Source organism: Calidris pugnax, unplaced genomic scaffold, assembly GCF_001431845.1.
Source record: "Calidris pugnax isolate Ruff unplaced genomic scaffold, ASM143184v1 scaffold92, whole genome shotgun sequence".
In the NCBI taxonomy this organism is placed as follows: domain Eukaryota; kingdom Metazoa; phylum Chordata; class Aves; order Charadriiformes; family Scolopacidae; genus Calidris; species Calidris pugnax.
This window is the reverse complement of record NW_015090823.1, coordinates 2,230,002-2,241,111: the sequence shown is the minus strand read 5'-3', so window position 1 is coordinate 2,241,111 and position 11,110 is coordinate 2,230,002.

Genomic DNA, 11,110 nt, shown 5'->3' with positions numbered 1-11,110 from the left:
GAGCAGGGAGAGAGAGCACTGCTTTGGGGAATGGGAAAATGGAGTGGCTAAACAGGGATGGTAAGTGTGGCTTGGAAGAACTTCGGAGCAAAAGGGAATCAAATGATGGAGTTGGGGGGGTATCGATATGCCTCTTGAGAATTTGCTGGACAAAAAAAGCAAATTATTAATTTCCCTGAAGAACTGAAGGTATGAAAGGGTTAAGCATTTGCACTGAACCATAGCATATGTAGTTTATATACCTGAAGTCCCAACTGCCAGCGAGTTTTCTGCCATATCTGTCATCACAACTCCATGCCCTATTTTAATACTGCTTGCCAGTTTGTACTTGCCGGCCTCCTTACAGAAAATTCTCTAAGCCATGTGAGATAGGTGGGTGATAAAATGCTTTGGAGCAACCAGCTGGTAATGGGAGTAAGGATTGTGGGAATGCTGCTTCCTTCCCACTTCCGAGAACTGCACCAAAAAACAAAGAGCCTCTGTCACACGTGAACTGCACTCCAGACCGCTTCAGGCAAGGGCTGGGAAAGCTTTGTTCTGGTTGCAGTAGGAAATTCCAGTCGAAACCAAGACTGGGTTGGCCTCATTAGAGCAGGACACAGGCGGCAAAACATCTCCTTTCCCAAGATTCCTTTCTTGTTGCTGAGGTGAGTATTGGGGGCTGCTATTTAATGCATCCAGCCGCTTTTCTTGATCCAATAATTGTGCTATCGTCTCCTGCAGCCTGCCTCGGTGATGTCTTGTGCTCTCCTCTCATTTTTCTCTCTGAATTTTTCTCTCAGCTGCTGCTCAGCACTTTGATGCAGTTAAGCACATACATAGCTGATGATACTACCATTTTATTACATTTTGAGTTGGAAAGAATTTGCAGTTTGGTGTTCAGGGAGATTTTTCTGGAACGTAGAGACACCCCATGAAGTAGTAGTTGGTGGAATCAAAAGTGACTAATGTTTTTCAGATTCTTAGTAATTACATGGGGGGCATCAGCATAAATTTTTATTGGATTTTTAACTACGTGTTTTTTAAAAATAATTTTAAAACAGCTGAAATAAGAAATTAGCAGCTGGCAGTCTTGACATGCAGCTGATGAGCTTTTCTGCCTGCTCTGATAAATGGCAGGTAGTACTTTCCTTTGCTAAACCCGAGTTCTGCTCGAGTAGACTGGGCCAGAGAAGGTTGCTGTCTGAGAGCTGTTTGTGCGGGCTCTTAGAAGTGTAATCTCTTTTATTTCTGTGACAGTATTTCCACATGTCTACAAAATGCTGCCACCATTGGCGTAAGTAAATCCCTTTGGTGACGATGCCAATTCAAAACTAGAACAAGTCAAGAAAGTAGCTCCTTCTTGTAGCGGGGCAATTTGTGTTGTATTTGCCAAATGTAATCAGAAGACTTGAACCTTCCTTCCATGCCAACATTTTGCCCTCGAGACCAAAATAGCACCCAGCAAATCTATAAATTACTGGAAACGTTCCTGCCTGCCTTAGATCTTCCTTATCAATCGGAAGCCTGCATTTGTAATCGTGCTATCGATTCCCAGGCTTGTGTTCAGTGCTGCTCCCTTTCATGAGGCGTGGAATGTTTGTCAAGCTGGCTGATATCTGTTTTCGCTGGAAAACAGTAAATTAACGGCACACCGAGTCAGTTTATAGAGAACTGCAGCTATTTGCATATTTAATAAATTGCAAATCATTACGTGCAAATGACTTAATGCCCCCAAAAGGAAAAAAAAGTGTGGGAAGAGGAGGAAAAGAACATGAAACATTTTATTGATACATCACCGAGAAGAAAAGTGTTTTTTTTTAAATGGATTTCAGTCAGTCAAGGACTCTCTGAAGTTGAAATGGGAGGGTTTGGTGAAGTCTAGATTTACCAGCCCGGTGTTGGTTTGGTTCCCCCACCCTGCAGTCATCTGTTGTCTCTTGCGAATGAGCATATTGATGTCACTAACCTCTTCTGTCAAAGGAATAGGCTCTTGTGCACTGCCCTCATCTGTACCTGCCTTTCGTGGGTTTAGGAGGATGCTACAGTCACCAGCAGAGAAAAGCAAAGGCTTTTGGTACTTCAAAGTTCTAAAGTGCTTTCCGTTTGCACGTTGACACCTGTATGTTCCAAGAACATGGTACAAGGTGGGGAAAAGAAGGGACTGCAAAGTTGTGCCTAGAAAGGGAAATGGGGTGAGAAGGTTCTGCTGAGCAAGGTGCATAAGGGGAGAAGAGAGACTTGATATATTGCTAAACCAGCCCATATGCCATCATGGGACAGCAATGAAGGTATGGGGGTCAGCGATGGGGTGGAGGCTCCGTAACCTGGTCATTAAAACAGGAAACAGGAAGGTAAGAGCCCTCACCTCAACCCCAGATTTAATCTGCAGCCTTAAGCAAATCACTTCACCTTGATCTACCTCAGTTTCCACTCTTCCTCATGGGAGGGAGAATTTGGCACATCGTGGGTTCAGCTGATAAAAGACTTTATTAGTTTATGGATGAGTAGTTATTCAGTACCCACTGAAATCAGAAGTGCAGAATGGACCGTACTTCTCTATATCATCTTTCAAATTTATTTATGGACCCCACAGTAATTGGGAAAAGAAAATCATACTTAATATTCGATTACAGTTTGGGAGCACTCCGGCACTTTAGAGAAAGCGCATTTCTTTCTAAATGGAAATGAGCTTCCAGCTTTTGTTGAGGATGTGTGAAATTTTATTTCTGCCTCAGAAATAGCTTCATGCTTGTGCCTTCAGTACGTCACACTGGTAGGCTTTATTTCTTTATTTCTTAGAGAAGCAACCAGTGTTGATACTTATTAGTGTCTTGTTGATCTTAGATGCTGGGAAAGGGTGATAATGTCTGTGATATGGGAGAAAAAGCCAAGTTAAAGAAGAAACAGCTCCTTTGTTAGGAAGGGTCATTCCTTGTATTGTTTACATTGGGATGGGTGCAGGAAGAGGAAAAATTATTGTTGAACCTTGCACCATGACTGTCCGGGAGTGTGGAGTAGCTGCACGGGGAGAACTGTTACATGCAGGAGATGGGAACATAGTCCTTGCCAGGCGAATGGAGTACCTTAAAGTGAAGTTGGCTGAAAACATGTCAGGGCTGTGCACAGCTTGGTTTTTAAAATACATACAGCTTATGTATTTTATAGAAAAAGTTAATTTTGTCTCTCCCCATCACCACGCATGAGGGTTCGGGGTGATCTCTGCTTCTCTCAGCCTCCCAGCTATCGTTCTGCTGATCCTCTACAGAAAAGCCCGTAGACAATGTCTTGGGGTTTTGGAATGAAAACTGAATGTTCTTCATCCAGAAATGTTCTTCATCAAGGATTGTTTACATTGCATAATAGAAGTATTAAGTAGCTGCTGTAGATGTACTGTGAGCATCCTGAGTGCATGAATGATAAGAATTCAATAACTCACGTACTGTTAGGGGCTGGTGGCCATGTGTAGTGCCATTGGAATGGAGATGACCATGCCACTGCTTAGTGGGTCACACAAGTAGCCTTTCACCTCCTTCTTACTGGGCATTTGTGACCCTGTGGATGGCTTCCAACATAACCACTTTTATATAGAGGGAGGTACATGTGTCTCTTGAAGTGGACTATACATGCATAGTGTTCTTTCATATAGCGTGTGATACCATCACACGTCTCCTTATCAAAAATCAGTTGTTACACTGGATAATTGTACCTGGACAAGGATCTTATGATGCTGAATACATACAAATAGGAAAGAAAAAGAGATTATAGTCTACGTGGTTTCCTGTTTTTATTATTCAAATGTATGCATAAGAATAACAATAAGGAAAATGTTATGTAAGTTGCAGATAAAACTTAATCCCCTTCAGAACAGCAAGCTTCTCTCTCAGGTATGGCTAATAACAAATACCTTTTCTTGTTGTTTTCTTAATAGGAAATGGTATTCACAATAATGGCCTCCTGGAAGCATTTTGCCGACGTTCTTTTGGGGAGTGCACATCAGCAGTGTCCCTTGTTCCTGAGTTGGGCAGCCCCATTTCCAGGACTGGAAGGAAACTGTTTCCATTTCCAAAGTAAGTACCATCCAGAAAGTTGGGTTTGGTTTTGTTTAGCATTGAGGGTGGGCACCTGACCACCAGGACCAAGAACGCTCTTGAACTTGATCCACCCTCCATGCTTTTGCTGGCAGACTTCATTTTTAGTCCTTGTCAAAACACAGAGTGGAATTGACGACCTAGTTTCAGCTGACCTTGAAAAAAGCAACCTCTGTGATCTTCAAGCAATTAGATGACTCGGGTAGCTGCTGTCCTTTCGTCTGGCCGTGGACCTGAGGGTACTTTTGTTATGCTCTTTTCAAGGGCTGCTGGTGAACCTGAATTATTCCCTCTGCCTTCCAGCTTGTCCGATCTCACAGACATTTTTTGACTTATTTTATTTATCTTAAAGAACTGGCTGGTATCTGGCAGGAACACAATGAGATCTGTACCTGATATCAACAGTTACAAACTCATTCTTCTCAGAGCACTGAGAATGGCCAAAGCCATTGTTTTATATGGTCTGTAGTATCTTCTAAAACGTAGTGACTCACTGTTAAGTGGTTAGTGCATGCAATATAGTCTATTTTTGTGTAGTGTCCTCTCTGCTCAGTGTAAACCACCTGATCTTGAGAGGCACCACGCAACAAAGTCGTGGGGGGGGACAAGGGCAGGTAAGGATTGCAGATAAGGGTGTATGGGTCATCAAGGTACAGGGAAAGCAGAATAACAGATAAGGGTTCATGTGGGAGGGACAGGGCAAAGAGGTGAAGCGGGAACAGTGAGGGAGAGCGAGAAGACAAGGCAAGGCAAGCACGTGGAGCAGAGTTGGTGCTGTATTCCAGGGTTGTCTGGAGAGGGATTTCTGCATTGCTCTTGCCTTTATTATATCACAGAAATCTAATTCTGAAGTCTGTATCAAGATTGTGCGTCACTTAAGTCCTTCATGGCCAAATGCTTTTAGAATTTGACAGAGCCATTCTGTTGCAGGGATTTTATGGTTCTGCTAAATCAAGAACTTTGGCTTGAAAGTGGAATATTTGCACTTGCACACAAAGGGTTAAATGTTGCAGCTGATTTCAGTTAACATGTGTGACTGTAATGGGGGTTTGCATCCCCATTTTTTCTAAGAGAATTGATGTACTTCTGTAGAGTTTCAAAGTGTCTGGGGAAAAGGTCTAAGTGATGCAGACGCATCATGTATCCGTAGATAAATTAAAGAGAGTTTTCGTAGAGAAATGACTTCAATCAGACACCAGATGGGTCGCTGAGGAACTTACAGTCATTAAATCGTGGGACACAAAGGCTACGCTGAGCTTTTAGTTTGGAGACTCTCTGAGGTGAATATTAACAGTGATAACATCAGCTGATGAGTGGATGCAGCCAGAAAAAGGGGAGAACACAGGGAAGAGTGACACGGTTTCTCTTGCTCTAGGATCTGCGCTGCCCGAAACGGCTCCGAAGGGAGGAGCTGGGCTTCACCCGGGGCCATGCAGAGGGGACAGCGCCATCTGCCGGAGCTGCCGGCGCAGCGCCGCTGCCTCCCGGGCTGCCCATGGCACACACGTGTGCACATACGTGTTCTCGCTCTCCCCTTCCTCCCCTTGGGATTTCTCCAGGAAATCTCTCCTTTCCTGTACAGCATTTGGCCTCTGGATGGAAACTTAACGATTGTTCGAAATTTGTTTGGGTTGTTTATTGGTTGTTTATTTGTTCAAAGTTAATAAAACGACTGCTAAAATAAGCAAACTGTAGAATACCCAGCCAGGAGAAGATGCCTGCTTAGAAAGTGAATCACTAGCAAGGAATTCCCTTTGAAAAATTGTGGTTTTGAAGGAAAAGGTGATATTTTACAGATTCAAAGCTCTGTGTAATTTCTGCTGTTTTACACAGCACCTTTGAATTTGGCTGGGGAGATGTTCCTCATTGTCGTTTCAATTCTGTCGTACTGAAGCTGGAGAATTTGGCTGGGGAGATGTTCCTCATTGTCAGAAGACAAAAGACCTTTCAATTCTGTCGTATTGAAGCTGGGAAAACTGTTTGTCCTTTCTCTTGTGTGATGTCTAATGTATTACATATGTGCTTGTCATTTTAGGTGGGAGATGATGACAGTTGTGCTACTGGAGGATGAAGTTGGACACCCACAGATGAAAGGTGTAGAACATAGCCAAAGACCAAAAACGTTTCCCAATGGGAGACTTGATTCTGCAATAATATTTATTGACAGCTGGGAGGAGATTCAGCTGTGTTCACCGTTGAAGGATGAAAGCAGCAGCTAGCACTTCAGCCAAGGTGAGACAGTAACACTTGCTGAACATGCTTTTCTTTACAAAAAGGCCAACGTTGCACATGGTGCTAAAATAATTGATGCATCGGTGTACTTTACTAGCAGTAAGAATCCAGAAATTAAATGAGCAAATGTGAATGAATGTCTGTGACGTTCTGACCCGCTAATGGATTTTCATCCACTGCTAAAGTGAATGAGCTGAGGAGAGGCCTAAAAGCATATCTGTGAAAGTGCCACCTGATTAGACTCCAGATTGGTAAAGCAGCACTTCAGTTAGAGCACACAAAGGCTTGCCTATGTGCATATGCACTGCTTGATTTTATTGGCATCAACTCTCAGAAAACAATACCCCAAAAGTACCTGGACTGACACCAGGGCTTAGAATTTCCAGGATGTATACGGTAACACACCTCTAAATATGTCCTATATTAAAGGTCTGGAAAAATGTATTTATTTAGTTGCTGACCACAAAGTGGTAGCAACGTGCAGGAATGTAGCTCGCTGCCTTTCTGGGACACAGAGGGGAGACTTTTCAACCCAGCTTCAGAGTGCACCTGCTGCTCGAAGGGATCCCAGTCCCCAGACCCTGCCAGGCCTCCGTGCGTGCGCGGGCTCTGGCTTACACAAGGCTGTCATGCATTGGAGGAGGAAGTATTGCCCTGACAGGGAGCATCCTAGGAAGGGCATTCAAGGCTCACAAACGGCTCAGGCAGTCTGCTTGCCAGGGTAGTTCCTTCTTGTTCACAGAGGACACTCCAATATCCAGTCCTTCTCATTGTTAGCCCTGAAAGGAAAGAAAGCAATTCCCAGAGCCAAGGATAAATAGAGGGATGTTGAACAGCCTGTGTTTTATCTGGGAGATAAAGACAGGAAAGAGATTGTGCCTTGTGGGTCCCCAGGGAAAGCAGAAAGGGAGAGCGGCCCACATTAAAGGGTCAGAATATTGCCCATCCAGAAGAGAGGCCTTGGAAAATTGGCCTCTTCCACAGGCACAAAGGAAGCTGATCCAAGGATTTACTACTAGCAGTAGTAAATCAAGACTGTGCACAGACTGTATATAGTGGAAGGAGTTCCTGTGGCATGTATATGTCAGAAGACAGTGCTCAGTATGGAGCACAGCTTTCAGCAACCACAGAAGGGTGTGCACGGGGAACCCCGCTCCGTTACATTGCAGGGGGAAATAGATCTCACAAATGCAGGCAGGTATTTATGGAGAGAGAGTTTATAAGATCTCACGGTCACTTGGGGTCCCTGCATCTTAAGAGCATCAATGGGGACCTACCTTCTTGAATATGGGGGGGTGAGAAGGGCAGCTAAACACTGCCAACCTAGTCCCCAGCACTGGGAAGTGTGCATCTGCTGGAGATGTATGTCTGCAGCTGGAAAGATGTGTGCAGAGCAAAGCTGGAGCTGTCTGCAGTGTAGAGCATAGAGTGGGGATCCAGATGTTGGCAGGTACATGGAGAGTGCATTTTAAAACTCGAGTGTGAAAAAGAGAAAGCTGAATGAGCTTTTATAACCCTCCAGGCACCCTGTAAAGGCGACTAGAGAAGGCTTCCCTTGCTACAGATTTCTGGAGGATGGTTTTTCAAGTGCGTGGGCAGGATGCCTACATCTATTAAATCCAACATGTTTAAATTAGTATACATCATTCTGTATGACTTCTCTGCAACCCCTTACTGGTTTCATACCGGCTGGAGGCTGCTCTGTAGGAGCAGCAGTGAGCATGTGGAAAGGGCGCTCTCTTCCTTCTCGTGCTCTGTCTTGTGCGTGGGGGGATCGCACCGCTGTTATTTGGTTGTCACACAGCTCTGGTGGCCTTGAGGTTGGGATGGTTGTTCATCCCAGTGGTGATGGGGGTGTTGACTCCTGACAGTCAGGAGGGGCTGTGCCAGGAATGAGCTTCACTGACGTTTAGCTGCACGATAGAGAGGACATTTGTACTGAAGCGAGCTGATGTGATTGCGGATGGCAGAGGAAGCTGCTGAGATGGCTGTCACAGGGAGGGCCAGGCGCACAGCTTCTGTGTGCCCTCTCCCATAGCCTGGCTTGGGGACCACAGGAGTGAGGGATTAATGGGGGCAGGTGCTGACATTATTTTTAGCTCCTCGTCTTGTTGTGCCTGTGCAGAAGTGCCAGCCTTTTTTCTTTTTCTTTTTTTTTCTTTTTTTTTTTTTTCCCTCCCCCTGTGAAGCATTAACTGGGTGGGTTGCCATAGCAACCCCCGCATGATAAGTTGGGCTGCTTCTTGCAGCATTCAAGATTTCTCTCTCTCAACGTTCAATCCCCTTCCCTGTTTCCCCTGGAGCGCCAAAATGGCTGAGAGCTTCATGGTGCCGAGTGTCCTGCGCCCTAAGGGTGACGCCTGTCCTCCAGCCTGTACCCTGGTGGCATCAGGGCTGTGTTAGGGCAAGACGGAGCGGCTGTGCCTCCTTGCATTGGGTGGGCTTTGGAGAAGATGTGCTCTCCATCTCTTCCGCAGCACACCGGGGCTGAAAATCGAAACAGGCTTCCAATGTGGCATCCCGTTTATTTGCACGTTTTCCTGAAGAGGGCTGGGCAGTGTTTGCTGCCTGTTTGGAACAGGCCTGCAGAGATGTTGGAGTGGTTCCCAGCTCAGCCCATAGCAAGAATTGGGAGAATCTTACCTTTTCATTCAAAAAACATACAATATCCCTGAATAAATCCAGAGACGTTTTTCTCTGTGTTTGTTTTTAAAACAGCAACACTGGTTCTGGCAGTTTAATAACCTGGACTGACTACAAGGATTTATTTCAAATCACCTGTGGTTTTGTCTGTAGTACATGAAGAACTTCCCCAGAGCTGGGGAGGAGAGGGTGTCATCTCCATTTCCTTCCCTGGCCTGTGGCTTTTTGCATTACAATCCACCCAAATCCAAGCCCAGATTCACCAGAGATTTTCTTCACCTCTGGGCCCAATTTCGCTTCTTGAAATAGCGGTTAGAACACTGGTCTAGCATGGAGTGCTTGAGGGTTGTACATGAGCCATTCTGAGGGACAACTCATTACTTCCTTAGGATGTTTATTTGTCACTGTAATTTAAATTGATTGGCAGGTGAGTTCTGGAGCGCCTGGGGTTAGAGGAAAAAAAGGCTTCTGTTTCTACCCGGGAGAGCAGCGAGGCACCCAATGGCAGGGCTGTGCTCAGGCAGGAGCAGAAGCGATTGAAGGGCTGGTTGGTGGCTGCTGACGGTCAGCGTGGTAGAGCTCCAGCTTCCCCTTAATTCCCTCTGACCCTCTCTCTCCTCCCTGTCAGGATTCTCCGTAATAGATGTAATTAGAGCAGCCGTGGCACAAACAGTACGGCTCTGCTGATCCCTGTCCTGTGTTTTCTGGCAGCGCACCTGGCTTCCCAAGAACAGATGCCATTTCCACTGTACTTCACAAAACAGGTGGTTGTCAAACGCGATACAACGGGGGACATTGTCCAGTAGTTCCCTTGGCTATAAAAAACCCACCCTTGGCACCCATCCGCCACGCACTGGCTGGATTGTTCCAGAAGAGGTAGGAGCAAATCCTGTGGCTTAGCCTGGCCTTCCCTTTGATGGGTTGTTGTGGATATAGCAATGGGAGAAAGGCACATGCATTAAGGCAGGAGGCTGTGACCTTCCATTGTCTCTGGGTCTCGTGGCTGCCATTTCGTCTTCCTCTGGAGAAAAGCCAGATTTTATCATTTGGATATTGGGATGGCTTCCAAGGGGGGAATTGGAAGTGTGTTGCTGGTGTCTGCAGCCGCTGTTTCACAAGCTGTTGGTCTCCCTAGTCACCCATGGCTCCTGGAAGTACATTAAATAGGTGCTTTCTTTCATGAGATTGTGGTAGGAGCACTTGGTAACCCAAATAAGCCCAGGAAGAGAGGGGGCAGCCAGTGAAACTTGAGGGCCAGCATGTAGGGACTGTCATGGCTTTGGTCCATCCCTGCTGTGACACTTCAGGGCTGCAAAGGTGTCAGAGCTCACAGCCAGACGTGGGCTGGAAAAGGGCAGAGTAACCTGTGCAGCCACTGAAGTGAAGCAGAAAAAGGAATTGGGAAGACGTCCTTAGCTAGAAATTAGTTGGAGTTGTCACAGTAGGCTCTAAAGGGTGACGTAGAGGCAGTTGCTCTGTACGTGGTTATTGGCAGATGATGAATGTAGCTTGATGATCCACAAACACGATTAGATGATGTCTAGGAAAAGTGTTGTCTGTCCTTATTCTGCTCCTGCTTCACTCGAGCAGCGCAGGGACCAGACTGCACGTGTGCCAAGAGGTCACAGAGCTGTGACAGTGGCCACTGCCAGTGGCACTGTGCCCCACTGGGAGTCCCTGCCCTCAAATCTGATGCTTTTTCCGTGAATTTCCCTGTTTGGGTGGGTCTCACCGTCTGCTCTCTAAGGTTTGGCACTGCGAGTTGCTCACATACCGCTCTCCAATGGGGCTGGGCAGGTTTAATTCAATAGATTGTGCTGTTTATTGAGCTGACATCAGAGCAGATGCTTTAAAAAGAGGGAGCGCGTTTAACAAGCACTTCATTTTTCCCTCTCTGGCCACTGTGACCTTCAAAGTTAGAGGAAGCCCTTCGGGGCAGGGTGGCTCAGGTCCAAGAGGAGAAAGCCCAGCCTGCTGCTGGCATTAAACTCCGGGGAATCAGACTGGAACATGAGGAGAGAGGATTTCCCAGTATTTCCAACTGTGACCTTCAGAGCTGGGCAAACGTTTGCGTTAAACTCATTAGAGGCGGAGGCCTTTCCGTGACCCCGCAGGGACAACTCTCCCCCCGCACCCTGCCCTGACGCCGGCTGAATAATGCCCAT